The sequence below is a fragment of the Rattus norvegicus genome, chromosome Y (genome assembly GCF_036323735.1).
Source record: "Rattus norvegicus strain BN/NHsdMcwi chromosome Y, GRCr8, whole genome shotgun sequence".
In the NCBI taxonomy this organism is placed as follows: Eukaryota; Metazoa; Chordata; class Mammalia; order Rodentia; family Muridae; genus Rattus; species Rattus norvegicus.
The window spans coordinates 27649522-27671132 of NC_086040.1; the positions used below are offsets into that span (position 1 = coordinate 27649522).

Genomic DNA, 21611 nt, shown 5'->3' on the forward strand with positions numbered 1-21611 from the left:
AGGTAATTCATGCTCCACCAATCCCTGAAGGACAATTAGCATAGCCTCTGCTGCTGTCTATATAAGGTGAGCACTCTTGCTGCTTGAGGTCCCACTGTCCCTGTTCAAGAGAGCTGTACAATAAAGGCTTGTTCGCAGAGGAATCCTGTTGCCACGGCTTCTTCTTGCGAGACATTGGGCATGCAACAACCAGGTAGTCCATTCTGTCCAGAAGTGTGGGAGCCAGTCCGCACAGAAGTGAATCTGGCCTATCCTGTTTATGTGGATGCTAATCAACAAAGGTATCATGAGCCTTTAGACTTTAAGGTGATCAAGTCCCTGAAGGAATCAGTAACACTTATGGCATTATGGCCTCATTTACCATAGCTTAGGTTGAGGTCTGACACAGATTTTGCATGACTCCTAGTGATTGGATTAAACTTACTAGGGCCTGTCTTAGACTGGGACAGTATTTGTATTGGAGAACTTGTCTTATTGAGTTTCCCAATGAACATGCTGACTCTAACTTGGCAGCAGGGCGAGGGGCAGCCAGTCTGTCTGGGATAGAGATATGCTGCTGGGTCAGGGACGCTTTGCCAATGCTCAGACAGGGTATCCAGGACAGGTTTACCAGCAGATTAAGAAGTTACAACAAAGGCATGGAAATCCTTACCTAATAAGGGAGAAGTGAGTGGAAACCTAATCAAGATCCTTCAACGACCTATGGAGCCATTCTCTGACTTTGTAGCCTGATTAGTGGAAGCAGCGGGGAGAGTCTTTGGCGACCCCGATACGGCTATGGCGTTGATTAAACAGTTGGCCTATGAACAGTGCACAAAGGAATGTCGAGCTGCTATCATTCCTTACAAGAATAAGGGACTTGAAGCTTGGATGAAGGTCTGTAGAGAAATAGGGTGACCTTGTCTAATGCTGGACTTGTGGATGCTGTTATGCAGAAGACACAGAGAAAAGGAGGAAGTTCAGGAGTGTGTGTTAAGTGTGATCAACAGGTGCACCTAAAAAGGCAATGTTGAGAAAGGAGAAGTCTATTCAGTACAGGAATTGGCCAACGCCCAAGGCAACAAGGTCTGTGCCACAAGTCCAAAAAGGGGAACCATTGGGCTCATGAGTGCCACTCGGTAAAAGACATCAATGGGCAGCCTCTTAGCTCGGGTTTTGGTGGAGCAGGTCCAAAAAATGGACAGCCGGTTCCAGGACACCAGGACCTACAAATATATGGGCCAGTGGAGAATCAGGATGTATAACAGAGTCACGAGATATGGCCGTCCCTTCGCCATCCGAGAGGACAAGGTGAGCCACTAAGTGCTCCACAGGACTGGACCTCTGCTCCACCAGCAGACCTGTACTAACGCCTTGAATGGGGGTCTAGTTGATAGAATCTGATTTTAAAGGACCCCTTGAACCTGGGCCAGTAGGGTTACTTATAGGGAGATCATCTACATATTTAAAAGGACTACATGTCCATCCAGGAGTTATTTACCCAGATTAAACTGGGGTAGTCAAGATCATGGTAGAATCACTGAAAGGTATTGGTACCATTTCCCCTGGGGACAGAATACCCCAAATATTACTTTTGCCTAGACTTCATGAAAGATTTGTAGCCCACTCTAGAGGGAGAGGAGAGAATGGTTTCCATTCCACAGTCCCCGACCTTACATTTTTAGCCTTGGGTTTAAACCAACGCCCAGTAATGGAGCTAAGGGTAGATGGTAAAAGGATCCTAGGAGTGTTGGATAAAGGGGCCGATAGAAGTATAATAGCTAAGAAAGATTGGCCCTCTGGAAGACCAGTACAGGCCTCATCTCAAACATTACAAGGTCTCCATTAGACAAAAGCTCCTGATATGAGGGCAAGACAACTGAGTTGGAAAGATCAGGAAGGGCATTCAGGAGTTATGCAACCCTATGGGTTGGATTTGCCCATTTCCCTTTGGGGGAGATATTTGCTGAAAGATATGGGTTTCAAATTGACCACTGAGTATTCTGAAACTTCACTAAAGATTATGAAACATATTGGCTATTTTCCTGGTATTGGAATAGGGAAACACCTGCAGGGTACGACTAACCCTATAACTGCCCAACAGAGGGAAAGGAATCAGGTCCTGGGTTTTTCCATGGGGCCACTGAAGAAGGGTTCCCATTACCTGGAAAACAGAGGAGCCGGTTTGGGTTCCTCAGTGGCTGCTTTCTTCTGAGAAGTTTGCTACAACTAAAGCTGGGTGCCAAGCTTATAAAACCATCAGTATTACCTTGGAATACCCCAATTTTTGTGTTTAAAAAGAAGTCAGGGAAATGGAGACTGTTGCATGATTTACAAGTTATTAATGAACAGATGCAAATCATGGGCCCCAGTGCAACTCGGGCTTCCTCTTTTATCCTCTCTGCCAGACTGTTGGCCTGTTGTAGTGATTGATATAAAAGATTGCTTTTTCTCCATACCTCTTTGTCCAAGAGATAGTGAAAGATTTGCTTTTACTGTTCCATCATGCAATCATGAAGAACTTGATCAACGACTACAATGGGTAGTTTTACCACAGGGTATGGCCAATAGCCCTTCTGTGTGTCAACTTTTTGTGGGCAATGCCATTGCCCCAATAAGACAGAAGTTTCCTGCACCCAATTTTACAGATGATATACTTTTAACTGCAAAGTATGAAGAGATTTTAGATTTAGTATATGGAAATTTAGTTAAATTGCTAGAAGGTAGGGGATTTGATTACTGCCCCAGAAAAGGCACAAAAGGGCAATTTTGTAAATTATTTAAGAACAAAACTAAGTTCTTATACCTTTATCCCCCAGAAGGTTGAATTGAGGTAAGATAATCTTAAGACTCTTAATGATTTTGAAAAATTACTAGGAGATATTAATTGGGTCAGATGTCATTTAAAATTACCAAATTATGAATTAAAACCATTGTATAATACTTTAGTTGTGGATTCGGCCTTGTAATCTCCAAGACAATTGACTGATGAAGCAAAGGAAGCTTTAGAGAAGGTTGAAAAAGTGTTACAAGGCACAATTTTACATCGATGGAAGGAGGGTGCTATGCATTCTAGCCACCCACAGGCAGCACACAGTATTGTTGTGGCAAGATGGTCCTCTGCTTTGGGTTTATCCCAAGGCTTCTCCAGCTAGATCAGTAGAGTATTACCATACAGCAGTTGCATGATTAGCCCTGAATGCGATCCAACAGTGCGTACAATAATTTGTTGTTTACCCAACCTCAATCATCGTGCCCTATACAGGTCAGCAGATGAAGATCTTGTGTGGCACTGTGGATGATTGGGCTATATCATGCTGTGGATTCCATGGAGAGATAGATAATCATTATCCAAAACACTCTTTGCTATCCTTCTTTAAAGAACATCCCGTGATCTTTCAGTGTTACTATATAGGGGGCGCCAAACATTTTTACAGATGGATCCAAAAATGGCTGTGGAGCTTATGTGATTAACCATCAAGAGACAATTTTGTGCCAATATCAACCCGGCTCTCCACAAATAATTGAATTCAAGATTGTGCAGGAAGTGTACAAAATTGTTCCTTTGCTTTAATTTTCTCTCTGATTCGTCATATATGTTAATGCAGTTAAGATATTAGAAGTGGCTGGCCCTATTAAAATTAGCAGCACGGTATGCCAGCTGCTGAGGGAACTTCAGGAATTGATCTGAGAAAGAGGTCACAAGTTTTTTGTCCAAAATATTAGAGCACATAAAGGTTTGCCTGCTCCTCTCAGTGAGTGAAATGATCTTGTGGATAGATGTACCCGAATGGAGTTCATATTCCTAAGCTCATCATTGGATGAAGCCCAACAGTTTCATAAACAATTTAATGTGCTTACTAAGACCTTAGAGCAGAAGTTTCACTTGTCTTGAGCAGATGCTTGACAGATAGTTTTAGGATGTCAACAGTGTATCACTTTTCACCATCCCCTTAGTGTAGGGGTTAATCCTAGAGGGCTTTTGCCCCTAAAGGTTTGGCAAATGGATGTAACTCACATATCTGGATTTGGGAGCCTAAAATACATTCATGTTTCTGTGGATACTTGTTGAGGTGTCATTCATGCTACCCCTACGAGTGGAGAAAATGGACCCAATGTTGTTGGACACTGCCTCTAAGCCTGGGCTGCTTGGGGAAACCCTCAACACTTAAAAACTGATCGTGGCCCAGCATAAACTGCCAAATCTTTCAAATCCTTTTATAAACAGATGAATGTGCCATGACCTGCCTTATAATCCCCAACATCAATGTGTTGTTGAGCAAGCACATCGTACCTTGAAGGAATGCATAATTAAACAAAAAAGGGGAATAGGCCATGGTAGAAGCCGCAAGGAACAGATATCCTTAGCCCCTTTTATTCTTAATTTTTTTTTAATTTTGAATGATGATGGCCTTTCTGCTGCTGACCGACATCAGTGTCGGGCGGGCACATTGAAAGTTATGTGAAAGGGAAAGATGTGATCACTGGCTTATAGCATGGACCAGATCCCATGTTGGCATGGGCAAGAGGGTCTGTTTGTGTGTTTCCTCCGGATCTGCAAGATCCTTTGTAGGTCCCTGAAAGATTGACCAGGAGGTGCTACAAGAATGGTGATCCTGCTGTTGCTGACACTCCTCGGTGTGACCCAAATGCTGGTTCAAACAGAGCCCTGGTGGGGGATACTACCGGTGTTCCCAAGACTCATGCCGATACGTCATGACTTTTAAGGCCACTCCTCTAATTTGGTTAAACAGTTGTCACGTTATCTTCAAGGCAATTGGGCAGGAGAATTCGACTCCTAAATGGATCAGCTACATGTAGCCATCCTGAAGATGAACTCCACACGTGCAGATGCTAGACTGGCTACAAGATTGTCATCTTGGATTGTTAATGCTATGAATCATCTGAGGGTATGGGTGGGTATGGAAACCCTAGCTGGACTCTTGCTGCTGGTCTCCCTAGTGTGCCTGTGGTTTCTATTTTAGAATGAGGTTTGTTCAGAGGTGGCACACAGTTTGCAGCCATTGAAGCAGGACAGTCCCCTCAAGCCTGTCTAAGGGTCATTCAGAAGACCTTGTTGTACCTCACGCCCGAGTATGTGTGAGTGACTGTGCACAGTGATGGGCAACCTACCTTCTATCTATGGCATGGAAACTTGTGGACGATGAGTTGTCCTAAGACTGGTTTAATGAAGAGATGATCCTAAGACACGTGGTTGGGGGGGGGTCACCATGCTCAGTGGTTCCTTTGCCTGCTTGGTTAATTAAATAAAAGGGGGAACTATAGGCAGCAGTGTTTGGTCCGCCTCAAACATGGCACTGGTTTCCACCTTCCACCCTCCCAATGGTGCGCTCTCCTTGTAGTAAGCAGGTTCTTATTTGTCTATCCCTGCCTGGTCTGCTAGCTTCTGCATAGTGACAGCCTACCGGCATGGCCCACGTTGCTTGCTGGGATTGGCCAGCACTAGCTATTTAAGTGTGCTCCGGGGGTTCCCTAGTGTCTGAAAATTGTATCAAGGTTCCTGAGTAAAACTGCTTGAAGAAGATCTTCATTGGTCATGTCTTCCTTGTTAGTCGAGGTTGGGCATGATAAGGGACTTTGTAAATATTCCTCCATGTGTACTCAAAAATATTGTTTTCAAATTCCATTCTCTGCAATGATTTTGGTCACAAAGGGGACCCAGGTAATGTGTGAGTATAACATTGTAAATATGGTGTACCTATTTCAAATGATGAATTCCCAAATCCTTATTTTATAAAAAAAATTACCAGACATCAGGAAAGCAAAGGACAACATGGACTAATGAATTTGGTTTCTTGTCCCATTTGATATCAGTACTACACTATTGAGCTTCCAGAATTCCTATGGCCAGACTTGAGGTTTTAGGATGTTTTAACATGATTCTATCTTAAGGCAAAACATAAGATACCAGATGATGGGCAGGGAGAAGAATGGCTTGAGGAACAGTTAAACATTTACTTAAATAGGTTTATAAAAACAGGAAGGAGTATTTTTGAAATGGTCATTTGTGAATTCTATGTTCTTGACATAGGTGGGCAGAATCCATGTTAACATTCCACTTAAACACTTAGGTGTTGGAGCCATCAAATATATATATATATATATATATATATATATATATATATACACAAACACATCAGTCAAAAAAACTAGATATGATTGACGAAAGTAAAAAGTGCATTCTTCCAAGAACCAGATATAAATATTTCTTGAAAGACACAGATATAGCATGTCAAATACATAAGTTAATGCTTGTAGTAAGCCAGTGAACTGAATATGGACCTCTTTTTGGTAAATTTTGAATAAAGATAGAGGAGCTGAGGGTGTTTTCAAACCCATACTAACAACAATACCAATGACCAGAGCTTTCTCGTACTAGCCCAACATACAAAAAAAGTACATGGACTGACCTATGGCTCCAAATGCACATGTGGCTGAGATGGCCTTTTTGGGCAACATTGGAAAGAGAGGCCTTGTCCTCCACAGTTTGTCTGACAGTTCAAGGGAATTTCATGCGGCAGAAAGGCTGGTTAGAGAAGAAGGTAATGGAATTGGTAGGGATCTTATGGAAAGGAAATGGAGAAAGGAAATATTTTAAATGTATATGTAGAAACATCTACTTAAAGAAGAAAAAATTGTTAAAATATAAAAAAAATGAATGATATAAAAGAAAAGAAAGCTGCCAAGCAATCTCACATATTGACTCAGAAATCTGAAGTGGTAGTCAGGTTAATACTAGTATAAAGACTGAGATGATGAAGTCTCAACTAGAAGCAGTTCTCTCTCCCAGATATCAGTGTCAGACACAAAGTGCCCTATAGGTTTCCAAAGCATTGAGGAGTTTAACTTGAGTTAGGGACACAATACTTGTTTTTCCCTTCTTCCTTAGGACCTTTTCTTCTTGACAAAAACAGTACAGTCATGAGCTCTCAGGAAATCAACTGTGTCCTTCATAACACTTGGTTTTGGAATAAAGAAATAAATGATATAAACCCTCTGACATCCAGCAACCATAAGATCAGGGAAGTCCAGAAGCTTCTGACAGTCTCCCAACTCCTATTTCCCTTATGTGGAAGGCTCACATCAAGGCTATCTCTTCAGAGACCCCACTCAATTCCTACCAAGGACTCACTGAGCTTTCCAAAGGACCACATATTTCTTCCTTGTTTTTTATACCAAGACAGAAGGCCAGCTTCCTTCCCCCCATCCTATCTCATCATCCACTTTGTTATCACTCTCCAATTTTCTCTGAATTAGAGGCCAATTAGTAAACCCTAGAGGTATTGAAGGATATCTGAGAGACAGTTGCAGTCATGGCAACAGTTATGACATCACAGAATAAGCCAGGGCTCTCCAGGTTACAAGAGAGTTTTCAGGGAGGGCCTAATGGTCATGTCACTGAGAAATGCCATGTCCTACATCCTGAACATCTTTCTTTACATTGACAAGATTCGAGGGTGCCCTTTCCTGGTGTGTCTACTTTGACACGGAGGAAACCTTTATGTACTCCATCTATCTAAAGGAGAGACTTCTCTCTGCTTCACTAGTGGTTACATGTTCTGAATGCAGAAAGTTATTAAGGGGCATGGCATGGGTAAAAAAGTTTTAGGAAAATGGAGTGTAGGAGATTCTTCTAGATAATATTTTTATTCTATATATCATAGGTTCATTCTTGTGACATACAGTTCAATATTTGAGGGTTTCTCCGTTTCTCAAAGGTCAGCATTTACCTACAGACCTTGAATAGAATGAATATTGTATTTCAATTTCTTACTGTATATTGTTTGATAAGGGACTTTGTAAATATTCTTCAATGTGTACTCAAAAATTTTGTTGGCCAATTCCATTTTCTTCAATGAATTTGGTCACAAGTGACTCCAGCTATAGAGTGATTATAAAAGTGTAAATACTGTGAACCTACTACAAATGATAAACTCCCAAATCCTTATTTTATCAAAAAATTTCCAGACATCAGGAAAGCAAAGGACATTTTTCACTGTTGAATTCAGTTCTCTACTCCCATTTGATATCAGTACTAGACTACATAGCTTCCAGTTTTCCCATGGGCAGACTTGAGGGTTTAGGATGTTTCACCATGATTCTTTCTTCAGGCCAATCCTAAGATATTGGATGATGTGAAGGGAGAAACATGGCTTGAGGAACAGTAAATTATCTACTTCAATAGGTAAACACAAGAGGACTATTTGAAACTGTCATTTGTGAATTCTAGATTCTTGACATAGTTGGGCAGAACCCATGTTAACTTTCCCCTTAACCACATAGGTGTAGGAGCCACCAAAATCATAGCATTTATATATATATCAGCCAACCTAACTAGATAAGATAGGTGAAGGTAAGAATTGCATTCTGCCAGGAATCGTAAAAAGATTTTTCCTGAGAGACAATGATACAGCATGTCAAATACAGAAGTGAATGCTAGTAAAAAACCAGTGAACTAAAAACGGACCTGCTCTTGGTAAACTTAAAAAAAGGATTAGAAGAGCTTAAGGTACTTTCAACCCGATAAGAACAACAATGCCAATGAACCAGGGCTTTCTCTTACTGTACGAATACACAAAGAAAGTACATGGACTGAGGAATGGCTCCAAATTCATATATGGCAATGGATGTAATTTTTGATCAACATTGGAAAGAGAAGCCCTTGTCCTCCCTTGTACATCTTTCAGTTCAAGGGAATGTCATGCGGGAGAAAGGCTGGTTAGAGAAAAAGGAAATGGGAATGTGTAGGGATCTTATGCTCAGGAAACTCAGAAAGGAAATAATATTTGAAATTTAAATATAGAAACATCCCGTTAAAAAAAACAATAAAATTTGCTAAAAATAAAAAAGAAAGATATAAAAGAAAGTAAAAGCTGTCAAGTAATCACACATATTGACTCGTAAATGTGAAGTGGCAGAGTAATACTAGTGGAAAGACTGAGATGATGAAGTCTCAACTAGAAGCACTTCTGTCACGTTAATATTAGTGGCAGACAAAAAAATCACTATTGGTGTCCAAAGCATGTTGTTTACTTCGAGATAGCAACACAATATTTGTACTTCCCTTCTTCGTTAGTACCTTTCTTCTTGACAAAAACAGTAAAGGTCATGAGCTCTGGAAAACAATTGTGCTCTTCACAATACTTGGGTTTTGTAATAAAGAAATGAATGATATAAACTATTTGAATTTTAGGAACCATAAGAACAGGGAAGTTCAGATGCTTCTAAGAGACTTGCAGCTCATGATTCCCATATGTGGAAGGTTCAAAAAAGGCTATCTCTTTAGCGATCCCACACAAATCCTACCTTGGACTCACTAAGCTTTCCAAGGACCCCATATGCCTTTCTTTTTTTAAAAAAAAACAAGACAGAAAGCCAGCTATTCCCCTTCTCATATCTCTTCATCTTCTTTTTTCTCACGTCCAAATAACTGTTTACTCTGAATTAGAGGCCAATTAGTAAACCCTAGAGGTAATGAAGGAACATCTGAAGATCAGTTGCAGTCACAGCAATACTTGTGACATCACAGAAGAAGCTTTGGCTCTCAAGGATACCAGAGATTTTTCATGAATGAACTAATGATGATGTCTCTAAGACCTGCCATGGCCTATCTGCTAAAGAGCTTTCCTTACATTGACTAGATTTGAGGGTGCCCTTTCCAGGTATGTCTTCTGTGACACAGTGGAAATGTTTACATACTCCATCTCTCTAAAGCTAGTGACTTCTCTTTGCTTCATTAGTGGTTACATGCTCTGAATGGACAAAGTTATTCAGGGTCTTGGCATGGGTCGATGAGATTTAGGAACAGGAGTGTAGAAGATTCTTCTAGATAATATTTTCATTCTCAGGTTCATTTCTGTGACACAGTTCAATTTTCTTCGTTTTCTATTTTCCCAAAGGCCAGTTATTCCCTACAGACCTTTAATTGAATGCATGTGTATTTCAATTTTTATTGTATATTCCTTGATAGGTGACTTTATACATATTCCTGAATGTGTACTGAAAATTCTTTTTTCCACTTCTATTTTCTTCAATGATTTTCGCAACAAAGGCACCCAGCTCTAGAGTGATTATAACACTGTAAATTGGGTGTACCTACTTCAAGTGGTAAACACCAAATTACTATTAAATCCTAACATTTCCTCATATAAGTAAAGCATAAGACCACATGTAGTATAGAATTTGGTTCTCAGGTCCGTTTTGATCTCGGTTCTTCTGTTCCAGTGTCTCAGGGCTAGATTTGAGGTTTTTGGATGTTTTACCATGATTCTTTCTTGAGGCCAAACATAAGATAGAGAAGGATAGGAAGTGATAAGAATGGCTTCAGGACCAGGGAGACCTCATCTTCAATAGTTTCATAAGAACAGGAGGGAATCTATTTGCCAATGCAATTTGTGGATTCTACATTCTTGACCTAGTTGCACTGAATCCATGTTAAAATTCCCCCTAACTTCATAACTGTTGGAGCCACCAAAAGTATATTCATATATATCATTATATATATATGTATATGTATATATATACATATACATATATATATATATCATACGTATATCACACACACACACACACACACATATATATATATATATATATATATATATATATGGTGATCAGCCACCAAAATTAGATAAGATTTATGAAGCTAAGAAGTGCATTCTACCAGGAACTGGATATAGATATTTCCTGAGAGACACAGTTAGAGAATGTCTAATACAGAAGTGAATGTTAGTGGCAAACCAGTGAACTGAAAACGGACATCTTGTTGGTAGATTTTGAGACAGTATTACAATTGTTGAAGGTGCTGTTAACTACAAAAGAACAACATTCTCAATGACCCAGAGCTTTCTGGTACTAGACCAATATTCAAAGAATGAACATAGACAGAAATATGGCTCCAAATGCATATGTGGCAGAGGATTGCTTTTTTGGCACCAATGGAAGGAGAAGCCCTTGGTTCTACCTTGGTTTGTCTCCCAGTTTAAGGGAATGTCAAAGGGCAGAATTATGGTTAGAGAAGAAGGGATTGTGAACAGGTGGTGATTTAATGGGCAGGAAACTGAGAAAGGAAATAATATTTTAAACGTAAATATAGCCTCATCCAGTTTAAAAATCACTTAAATTGATAAAAAATTAAAAAAAGAAAGAAATAAAAGTAAAGAAAACTTCCAACTAATCACAGTTATTTACTCAGAAATCTAAATTGGTATTCAGAGTAATACTTGTAGCAAGACAAAGATGATGAAGTCTCAACTAGAAGCACTTCTTTCTCCGAGATATCCGTGTCAGACACAAAATGCACTATAGGTATCCAAAGCTTGGAGGAGTTTACTCTGACCTGAGGACCCAATACTTGTCTTTACCTCCTTCCTTAGGACCTTTTTCTTTTGGGCAAAAAGAAAAAAAGGCCATAGATCTCAGAAAAACAACTGTGCCCTCTCAAAATTTTGCTTTGTAATTAGGAAATGAATGATATAAAACCTTTGACATCCAGGTACCATAAGAACAGGGAAGTCCAGATGCTTCTGTGAAGCTTCCAACTCTTGATTCCCATATGTGTAAGTCTCAGATCAAGTCTATCTCTTCAGCGATACCACTCCAACCCTTCCAAGGGCTCCCTGAACTTTTCAAAGTACCACTTATTTTTCCTTTTTTTTTTTCATACAAAGACAGAAGGTCAGCTTCTTTCTCCCCATCTCTGATCTCTTTATCCTTTTTGTTCTCACTCCCAAATGGCTGTTTACTCTGAATTAGTGGCCAATTAGCAAACCGGAGAGTTACTGAGGGAATATGTGAGAGGCAGTTCCTGTCAGGACAGTAATTGTTACATCACAGAAGAAGCTAGGGCTCTCCTAGTTACAACAAATTTGTCATGGAGGTCCTATTTATGATGTCACTGAGAACGGCCATCTCCTACATGCTAAACAGCTTTCCTTACATTTACCAGATTCGAAGGTGTCCTTTCCAGGTATGTCTCCTGTGACACACTGGAAACCTTTATGTACTCAATCTCTCTTAAGGTAGAGACTTATCTCTGCTCCACTAATGGTCACATGCTCTGAATGGGGAAAGTTAGCCAGAGGCATGGCTTGGGTCTCTAAGATCTAGGAATATGGAGTGCAGGAGATTCTACTGGATAATAATTTTATTCCCAGTTCCATTCCTCTGGCCTATAGTTCAATTTCCTCAGATATCTCTCTTTTCTAAAGGCCAATATTTTCCCTACAGACCTTTAATTGAGTGAATATTTTATTACATTTTCTTATTGTACATTCCTTGATAGTGGACTTTATATATATTGCTGAATGTGTACTCCAATGTTCTATTATCCTATTCCATTTTTTTGCTCTGATTTTAGAAAAAAGGGGGCCCAGTTCTAAAGTGAATATAATAGTGTAAATATTCTGTATCTACTTAAATGATAAACTCCTAAATCCTTATTTTATCCAAAAATTACCTGACATTAGTAAAGGAAAGGACAACATAGACTATATCATGTGGTTCTGCAGTGGCATTAGATAGCAGTTCTCTAATATCTACCTTCCAGTGTTTCCATGGCCAGATTTGAGGGTTTTGGATGTTTTACCATGATTCTTTATTCAGTCCAAACATAAAGTTCATGACATGGGCTGGGAGAGGAGTGGCTTGAAGTCCAGTGAATCTTCTACTTCAGTAGGTTCATAAGAATAGGAAGGAATCTATATGGCTTTGTCATTTGTGGATTCTAAAATCTTAACCTAGTAGTGCAGAATCCATGTTAAAAATCCACCAAACACCATAGCTGTACAAGGGACCAAATATATCCTCGTCATTCTGATTGGTGTGCTGTGGAAACTCAGGATTTTTTTTCTTTATTTCCATTTACCTGATGGCAAAGGATGTTGATATTCCTCATTTGAGAATTCATTGTTTAGCTCTACAGACACAGAAACACACACACACACACACACACGCACACACACACACACACACACACACACACACACACGCACACACACACACATTCAGCAACCAGATGTAGATAAGAGTGATGAAGCTAAGGAGTCTATGCTGCCAGTGAACTGAAAATTGACATCTTGTTGGTAGGGTTTGAAAAAGGATTAAAAGAGCTAAAGGTGCTTTCAACACCATAAGAACAACAATGCAAATGCAACAGAGATTTCTGGTAATAAACCAATATTCAAAGACTGTACATGGAAAGAACTATGGCTCCAACTGCATATGTTGCAAAGGATGGCCTTGGGGTCACCAATGGAAGGAGAAGTCATTGGGTTTGACTCCAAGTTCAAGGCAATGTCAGGGGGCAGTAAGGTGGGTTATAGAAGAAGGGGAGCAGAATTGTATAGGCTAATTATGGAAAAGAAACTGGGAAAGGAAATAACATTTGAAATTCAAATGTAGAAATATCCAGTTAAAAAAGCAATAAAATTTTATAAAAAATAAAAACAATGAAAGAAAGAAAAGAAATCTGCCAGCTAATCAAACCTATTGACTCAGAAATCTAAAGAGTCACTGTCAGAGAATGGTATTCAGAGTAATACAAGTGGAAAGACTGAGATGATGAAGTCTCAACTAGAAGCTCTTCTCCTCCAGATATCAGTGTTATAAACAAATTACACAATAGGAATCCAAAGCATGGAGGTGTTTACACTGCTGAGTAGACCATACTTTTCTTTCCTTTGTTTCTTTGAACCTTTTTCTTCAGAGCAAAAAGAGTAAAAGCCACGAGCTCTGAGAAGAACAAATGTGCCCTTCCCAACAACTGGCTTTTGTATTGAAGAAATTGATTACATAAACGCTCTGACTTCCAGGAACCATATCAAGCAGGGAAGTCCAGATGATTCTAAGAAGATCGCAGCACCTGATTCCCATGTGTGGAAGGCTCAGATAAAGGCTACTACTTCTGCAATCCCACTCAATACGTACCCAAGACTCACTGAACTTTCCCATGGACCAGATTTGAGGGTGCCCTTTCCAAGAGTGTCTCCTGTGACATACTGGAAACCTTTACATATTATATATCTTTAAAGCTAGAGACTTCTCTTTGCTTCATTAGTACTTACATGTTCGGAATAGAGAATGTTGGTCAGGGGCTTGGCATGGGTAAAAAAGATCTAGGAACATGGTGTGGAGGAGAATATTCTGGATAATAATTTCACTTCCACGTCCATTCCTGTGACATACAATTCAAGTTCCTAGGTTTTCTCTGTTTCCTAAAGTCCAATATTTTCCCTCCAGACGTTAAACTGAATGAATATTGTATTACATTTTCTTATTGTACATTCTTTGAAAGAGGACTTTATATATATTCCTGAATGTGTACTCAAAAATTCTGTTTTCTAATTTTATAATTATAATTATAAAATTATAATTATAAAAATTATTAATTATAATTTTATATTTTTGTAATGATATTGGCAACAAAGTGGGCCCAGCTAAAGCATGAATATAACAATATAAATATTGTATACCTACTTCTAATGATAATGTCCCAAATCCTTATTTTATACAAAAATTACCAGCCATCAATAAAGCAAAGGAGAACATAGACCCTAGAATACGGTTCTAAATTTCTTTTAGGCTTGAAAAATTTTGCCTAGAAAGTTTTGTAGTTGTATTTGTGTCTTTATCCCTCCACTGGTGTCCTTCCGGGCTACAGGAGTTGGCCTCTTAATGTTCCATATCACCAATGTAAGTCACAGCTTCGGTAAACCCCATTGATTCGTGCGTACCTTCATTATCCCGGACTCTTTCTCTTCCTGGAGATTTCCCCTACCTCCTCATCTCTAAAAGTTCAAGATTTCCTTTCCTTCTCCTGACTATCGGGTCATATCTCCTGTCCCTTCCCACACAGGATCCATTTTCCTCTTCCTTCCATCTCCCATCTAGTTCCTTCCCTCAATCGGCCTCCTAGACAATTTTATGCCCATTCTACATGAGACTCAATCATATGCACTTGGGGCATTCTTCTTGTGTATCTTCTTTGTATCTATGAGCTTAGTGGAGAATGTCCTGTAGTTTACGGATAATATTACGTATAATTGAGCAATTTCAAAAACCCTGCTGGATCATATTTTTATATTAGTATTCAACTTTGAAAATGATAATTTAATATGTGTGAATGTCTGGAGGAACAAATTTAAGTAAAAAAAAACTTAAAACATAGATCAAATCACAGATTTTAAAAGTTGACCTAATAATAAAATTGTCTACTATCATAAAGTTTGATTATATCACAGGCAATTTTTTAAGTGGTACAATAAATTTGGCAGACAAATGATGTTTTTACCAAATAATTATGGATAATTTGACTAAGATCAAATAAGATAAATATATTATTTCCATTTTGATATCACTTGCTGGCACTTTTCCTCAAACATGATGTATATAGCATTAAACATAATGGTATTAGATTTAAATTTTAATATTTATTTTAACCTAACCTATAAAGTAACAGGTTGTCTTATTTTATTCTTGTTGACATTCAACCTCATCCTCGCTTTTTCAGTTCTTTATTCCTTCCTGTCCTATGTCCCTCACCACTTATACTAGTCTCACTTCATTATTCTTACATCTACATCCATATCCCACATGTTCAATATCTTCCATGGCACACTGTTTAAAACCCAACTTTCTAATGTCTGCGACCTATATCAGTTAAATAAACTCAAACCATCCACAGCTTCACATAAATACAAGTATATTAGAAGGAGATTCTATGATCTATATGAGGAAGAACACATGGTATTTGCCTTTCTGAGTCTTTGCTACCTTACTCGGTATATTTTCTAGTTACGTTTATTTTCCTGAAACCATGATAGTTTAGTTTTCCTAGGGCTTAATGAAATACCATTTCGTATATTGTCATATTCTTATGTATCTACATATCAATGAACATTCCTTACTATTCTCAATAAAACAACAATAGATTTTTTTGTGAATAATGATGAGAAAGCTCAGATAGAGAAGTCAAGATTAATTACTGACAAACTAAGAAAAAAATTTTACAGATAAAAATTTGTGGTTATGTTAACTAGATCAGTGTATGCTAACGTTAATAAAGGTTGTGGTATATATAATGTTTTAATACTAATTAAAATTGTAGAATATTCATACTTTAGAGAATGTTTATAAAATTGTCCATCACTAAGTGATTTTCCACTAATAATTTAATTTTTTATAAAATATTTTTGTTATATATATATATATATTTACCTATTTACCTTAAAAATAAAGAACATTAAGAAGATACTGTCATAAAATTCAATAATAACACCAAAGACCTGTTAAATTAATTGAAAACGGACTAGAAGTTATGGAAAACCTCTTCAGTTAAATTAAGAGAATTAGAAAAGTGATAGCATTTTAATAGAAATGCACGTGTCAAACAATATACTATAAAATCCTGAAACTATATTAAGATGGTTACTATTCATTCCTATGTGCTAAGGATTCATCAATAAGCATGGTATATGAAGAGAAGGCATATATCAGAAAAATTTATTCATGTTTAACATACTAACTTTCTTCATAAAACTCAAGCGGACAATTCTCTTTTTTGTTGCTTAAAAAGTTTGTACAAAGCACGGCTTTTGATTATAACATAATATTTCAAAACTATCATTAAATATGCAAAGAACTTAACACAAAACCCAGTGTTTTCAGAGCAACCATACAAACTTAAGAAGAAAAGAAAACATTTTTAAGTACATAAATATGCGTAATGAAGTCCCCACCTTACCAGTAACAGATGTGTCAAATTTATTGATCTATATATTACCTAGAATACTCTATCCCAGTTCATTGTTCCTTAGCATATGTTTTTCCTCATCTTTCTCTGTTTCTTATCTTCTGAAAGCAGGTGGTATTTCTCATAAAATTAGTTCAAATCATAAAATCTTCACTCAACAAAAAGAAAGTGTTTACATTAGAGGAAAACCAATTAAAGGTTCTCATTCTTTATTGTGCAAAATTTTATATTTGATTTTGTATGCTTAATATGCTTCTACACCTTAGTGATGACCTTTCAAGATTGGCCTGAAATTCACCATTCTTAATTCACAATGTAAAAGCCCTTTAGCTAATCACAGAAAAGCCTTCAAAGTGTATTTACATAGGTTTATTTAATAAAAATTCAACTTATAGTTTAAGGGGAATAGTGATGTAAAGCACCTTTTCTTACATTTTCGGTGCCTTCAGATTATTTTATAGCTAAGTCATTTCATTAGAATGAAGAAAAAATTATTAACATCTTACTAAAATAAAATGAGAATTTTTTTCTCTGTATAATACGGAACTTATTCTTGAACATTTTTTTGACAGTGTTTCTTTTATATCCCTGGCAGTACCAGAAAACTCTCTCTCTCTCTCTCTCTCTCTCACCTTTTCTCTCTTTCTCTCTCTGTAGACCAAGCTGGCCTTGAACGTAGAGTTCTGCCTGCTTCTGCTCCCTAGTACTAAGATTGAAGGCCTGTGCAACCACACCACGTGCTTTTCTACATCTTTAACAAGCTCTTTTCTGTATTATATTCCAAATCTTATGAAGTTAGTTCCCTAAAGTACCTAGAAGAAATCCAATACCAAAAATATATTTTGCATATCTAAGTCCCTCTTCCCAAGTTCCTCCTTGATCTAGTCTCCTAGCAAGCTCTCTGAAGGAACTGAAAACAATAAATGTTTGCTTTCATTACAGGAATAAAGAAAAGGACTGTTTACTGCACAATCTCATGATATCACAGAACAATTCTTTCAACACTACAAAGTGAAATCTCATAAAAAGATGGGTACCCGAAGCCACAGTTTATTACCTTCTATTTGGTTGTGCACACTGTGACCACCATTCATTTTAATCAGGTTTAACACAAAGGTAATCTCTGCCCCAAGAATCCATTTCTACTATATTGACATATGCAGCCATGTTCAGTTAAATTTAAGCACCAACCGCACCAAAGTAAGGATTTATAAAATATCCAACAGAAACATGGGAAGACATTCTACAAAAATAAATTCATACCGAATAAATAAACAAAAGGTCTTTTACTTTTTGTAACACAACATCTATCCATTTTTATTATATTAATTGGTTCTGTGTACATTCACAAGCAAAGAAAATTGTATTTAAGCCAGGAAACAACTTGTGAGACTTAGTTCTCTCTATTATTTAGACTATGAAGACTAAACGTAGATATCAATGCTTAATAGAAAGCAATTTTAAATGTTGTGTCATTTAACTGTTTCTCAGATTTTTTTGTATAATTGAAAAAGTATAGCTAAATCTTGTTATTTAATATTTTTCCCACTCCATTTTATTATCTACTTTAACTCTGAGTAATAAGTCTAAATGGGATCTGATTACATATACTGGCCACATATGTATTTTTCTAAAACTTATAAGGCAAAGTTTTATATGCTAGAATGTACACTTTTGGGAGTACTGGAATTTAGTTCATCCTTTTTCATTATTTTCTCTGAAAGACTATTATTTACTAATTTGTTTTAAATTTTTAGAAGTATTTTGTGTGTGTGTGTGTGTGTGTGAGTGTGCCTGTTTGAGTATACATACATACATATACATGTTCATTTGATAATTCAAATATAATAAGACCAGAGAAAGTAGCTTGAGTGATATTGATAATTTATGGACACAGTTAATTTTTGTATATGATGTATATATAACCTTGAAAATATTTTCTGAGTATTTTTCAAAAGCAATTTTTAAATATGTACACTAGATCACACATGCTAATTGCATTTTTATTTTTTTCCACACTAATTTTATCTCATTGGATGTCTAGAAAGAAATACATGGATCCATGAATCATGTCTTAACTCCAACTGTAGGTAGAATCAATGATAGATCTTACTTTTACTCACCTTTAGTTCATAAATTATATATTTAATTTGCTCTATTTATATTAGAAACGTGTGCCATATATATATATATTCATTGATAACTTCCTTCTGTCAACAAACATTAAGAATTAATTATTTATATGCATTATTACAAAATCTAAGAACATTTAGTTTCTTCCATAATCAGCTACCATAATGCATAAATATTAGAACCATTTCCTGACTGACGCTATTAACAAAAAGTACTTGATGTACCATTCCTATAAACATATTTTGATATTATCCATCAAAGTGTCTTCACGGAGATGTCTAACTTTTACCTAAGGGAAATATAGTAAAATTGTTATTATCTTTGAATCACAAATGATGTCAGTATTTTTTCCATTCTATATTTATTTAAATTGTAAAATACAGTTCTTTTAAAATAAGGCATAGAAAAAAGGGACATATTGGCTATAGACAGCAAAAGAGACCAAAGAAATTAATGCTAAACTCTAATATTTGAGCCAATATCAGAAATGGGAAATGATATTTTACTATTAATTTAATGAGACATAGTGTCATTTTTATTTAATAATTTTTCCTGAATATTTTATGTATTTTCAGTTCAAATGGTATATCCTTTCCTACCTTTCCCATAAACCCCCACTTCAGCTTCTTTGAGGATGTTCCCATTCCCACCCACCCACCTCAACCTCAATCCTCTGGCATTACCCTACACTGGGGATATAAGTCTTCACAGTATTAAAGGCTTTTCCTTCCAATCATGCTGGAAAGTGCATTTCTCTGCCACACATGTGGCTGGTATCGTGGGTTCCTCAATCTGTACTCACTAGTGGGTTGTTTAATCCCCCGAATTTATAGTGGGATCTTGTTGGTTGGTGGTGTTGTTTTTCTTGGGGTTTTGCAAATCCCGTCAGATCATTAAGTATTTTCTCTAAAACTTCCATTGAAACCCCCTTGTTTAATCCAAGGTTAGCTGCAACCATCCTCATTTATATCAGTAGGGATCTGTCAGAGCCTCTCATGAGACATCCATATCTGATTTCTATCAGTAAGGATTTGTTGGCATCAGCAATAAAGTATGGATTGGGTGGCGGCATAGTGGATGGATCCCCACGTGGGGCAGTCTCTGGTTAACCCTTCTTCAGTCCCTGCTTGACTCTTTATCATTGTATTTCTTCCCATGAATATTTAGTTCCTTTTTCTTAGAAACAATGTAGCATCCACATTTTGGTCTTCTTTATGCTTGGGCTTCATATGACCTGTGGATTCTTTCTTATGAATATGTTTGTGTGTGTGTGTGTGTGTGTGTGTGTGTGTGTGTTTATAATACAATATATATGTATGTATGCACACATAATTATATATATATATATATATATATATATATATATATTGTTGCTATACACATATAGCATCATGTGTCCTTGTTACATGTTGGAGCATCTTTTGGGTAAATAACCAAGAAGTGGTATTGCAGGATCCTCATGTATTACCAATTGTGTTAGAAAATTCCAGACTGATTTCCAGAGTGGTTATACCAGCTTGCAATCCCACCAACATTGGAGGAGTGTTCCTCTTTCTCTACCTCCTTTTAATTATCATTTGTCATCTGAATTTGTTTTTATCTTAGCCATTCTGATTGGTGTGCTGTGGAACCTCAGGTTTTTTTTTTTTTTTTTTTTTTTTTTTTTTTTTGGTTTACATTTACCCGATGGGTAAGGATGTTGATACACCTTAGTTAAGAATTCATTGTTTAGCTCTATACACCATTTTGAAAGGCCTATTTGATTCCCTGTAACATAATTCCTTGAGTTTTTGTTTAGATTGAATTTAGCCCTCTATCATATGTAGGATTGGTAAAGATCTTTTCTTAATCGATTGGTTGCTCCTTTTTCCTAATGACAGTGCCTTTTTCCTTACAAAAGCTTTACAATTTTATGAAGTTCCATTTGTCAAATCTTGATCTTAGAGCATAAGCCATTGGTTTTATATTCAGGAAATTTCCCCAGTGCCCAAGTGTCCAAGATTCTTTCACATTTTTTCTTCTATTAGTGTTAGGTTATATGATTTTATGTGGAGACCCTTGATCCACTTTGACTTGAGCTTTGTATGCGGTGATAAGAATTGATTGATTTCCCTTCTTCTGCATGCTAATTTCCAGTCAAACCAGCATTATTTGTTGAAAATGCTATGTTTATTCCATTGGATGGTTTTGGCTCCTTTGTCAAATATCAAGTGCCTGGGATGTGCCTTCATTTCTGGGTCTTCAATTCTATTCCATTGATGTGGGTATCTGTCTCTGTACCATAACCATTAAATTTTTATCATTATTTTTCTGTTATACAGTTTGAGGTAAGGGATAGTGATTCCCAAAGAAGGAAAAGATCTTTACCAATCATGCAACAGATAGAGGCCTTATATCCAAAATGTACTAATAACTCAAGAAGTTAGACCGCAGGGAGACAAATAGCCCTATTAAAAGTGAGGTTCAGAGCTAAACAAAGAATTCACAGCTGAGGAATGCCAAATGACTAAGAAACACCTAAGGAAATGTTCAACATCTTTAGTCATAAGGGAAATGCCAATCAAACCAACCCTGAGATTTCACTTCACACCAGTGAGAATGGCTAAGACCAAAAACTCAGGTGACAGCAAATGCTGGCGAGGATGTGGAGAAAGAGGATCACTCCTCCATTGTTGGTGGGAATGTACAACCATTCTCGAAATCAGTTTGGAGGTTCCTCAGAAAATTG

The 21611-nt window shown here is 37.2% G+C and overlaps 1 long non-coding RNA gene across 5 annotated transcripts in view; it reads left to right on the forward strand.

The window, feature by feature from the left end:
* Positions 1–11551: 11551 nt before the first annotated feature.
* The window catches only part of LOC134484381 (uncharacterized), a 46950-nt gene continuing 36890 nt past the window's right edge, over positions 11552–21611 (forward strand). Inside the window, exon 1 of one of the 5 annotated variants that reach the window (XR_010061804.1) lies at positions 11552–11968. This is a non-coding gene — a long non-coding RNA (uncharacterized LOC134484381). The remainder of the gene's footprint in view (positions 11969–21611) is intronic. The other 4 variants (XR_010061807.1, XR_010061803.1, XR_010061805.1 and 1 more) reach the window with 4 other exon arrangements.